General features: G+C 44.6%; 1 protein-coding gene across 1 annotated transcript in view; it reads left to right on the plus strand.

Annotated features, from left to right (window-relative positions):
- Positions 1-1,208: 1,208 nt before the first annotated feature.
- The window catches only part of LOC111864704, a 14,286-nt gene continuing 13,742 nt past the window's right edge, over positions 1,209-1,752 (plus strand). The window contains exon 1 of the mRNA XM_023852153.2: positions 1,209-1,237. The gene's annotated coding sequence lies outside the window, so the exon portion shown is untranslated. The remainder of the gene's footprint in view (positions 1,238-1,752) is intronic.

The raw sequence follows: 1,752 nt of genomic DNA on the forward strand, positions 1-1,752 counted from the left end.
ATGAAATGCATGTTCAGGCAATGGTCACTGAATTGTAAAGATAAACGTCATTCGATTTCGTAATATCTGGTATTTATTAATAACACAGTTCACAGTTCTGTAAAGTCGCACATTCTAAGAGTACTGTCCTCTGGATTGTAACAATGTGTAGTTAGAAAAAAAAAAAGAGGTCATATCTGCTTGCCGCCATAGCTCAAGCGGTTAGTTGCTGGGTTCCCACCGCGGCGGCCCGGGTTCGAGCACGGGTCTGGTCAAATGGGATTTGTGGTTGACAAAGTGGCACTGGGGCGGATTTTCTCCGAGTACTTCGGTTTCCCCTGCCAGTCTTCATTCCACCAAATTCTCCATCATCATAATCCCCCGGGGCAGGCTACAATAGGCCAATCAGTAGTGGCCGCCGTGCCGAGTGGACCCAGCTGGACTTCACCCCCCCCCCACTAAGCGAATTATATCAATTGCTGTACAACTATATCAGTGAAAACTGAGAGAAAATCTAATTACAGGGAATTTATTTTAAGTGAAGTAACAACTAAGAATTTTGAATTACCTTTGCGATATATCTGGTACCTTCTAAAAGTAACTTCAAATTAAATCGTTCAGATGGAAGACAGTTTGTACAGGTATTTAACAATTCCTGGTGACAGTAGGAGCCGGGATAGCTCAGTCTGTATAGCGATTGGCTACTGGCTGGAAGACCGAAGGGTCAGAGTTCGAGTCCCGGTAGGGTCAAGAATATTCTCTTCTCCACGTCTTCCAGACCGGCCCTGGGGCCCACCCAGACGCCTATGCAATAGGTACCGGGGGATATTTCTCCGGGAGTAAAGCGACCGGGGCGTGAAGCTGACCACTCACCTCCATCTAGTGTCGAGGTCAAGAAAATATGGATCTATACAACCACTCCCCCATACGCCTTCATGGCATGGTGGTTAACTAGTTAAGCACAGGGAAAACTTTACCGTTTATCTTTACCTTGTTACAACAGCCAGCTCATTATGAATTAACTTTTTAAAAAATCGCAACATATATATCGCCATGTTTATGCTTATATATATCCCCCCTTCCACAGGTTACTCGAACGAAGTATTAGGGTTGTGAGACCTCGAGGCTCCCGCATTATCCAAATAATTGGCTCACAGATGACGGTGAGGTCAGCCTTTAACCCCAGGAAGATTCCTGGTATTCATTTCTCTTAGTGGCTGAGTCGACCCCAGGACCACAGTGCGGCTGGAAGGATCAGGTAAACTGACAAAGTTCGATGACCTCATTGGGAATCGAAACCGCGACCTTCCGGCTTGTAGCGTAGTGCCCCAACCAACTACGCTATCGCGTGCCCCTTCCATTACAGTTACTCTCCGAATTTTCGGACTCGAAACTCGAATTTTGTATCTTGGATAGTTTGTTCAGAAAGCCCAAAATTCCAGCAACCACTCTTCCGGCTTCCTCAGCCAAGTCGAACCTCTTCTAAAATCTGAAATCCCCAATTCGAAAAAAAAAGTCTGCGATCTCGAATTCTGATGACATGTTAATATGATTATGAATTTGTATGTATTCTAGTGGTTGTAATCGTAACTCTTAATGATTCACGGCAACATATTAATTAACTTGCCTACTTTTAATATTTCTAATAGTTTAGAAGTTTCATGCAGCGTTATTGCCGACCCTTTTTTAATTTTTTTTTAATTCGCTTAGTGGGAGGTGGAGTCCAACTGGATCCACTCGGCACGGCGGCCACTGATTGGGCTATTGTAGCCT

The sequence above is a fragment of the Cryptotermes secundus genome, unplaced genomic scaffold, assembly GCF_002891405.2.
Source record: "Cryptotermes secundus unplaced genomic scaffold, Csec_1.0 scaffold616, whole genome shotgun sequence".
Taxonomy (NCBI): domain Eukaryota; kingdom Metazoa; phylum Arthropoda; class Insecta; order Blattodea; family Kalotermitidae; genus Cryptotermes; species Cryptotermes secundus.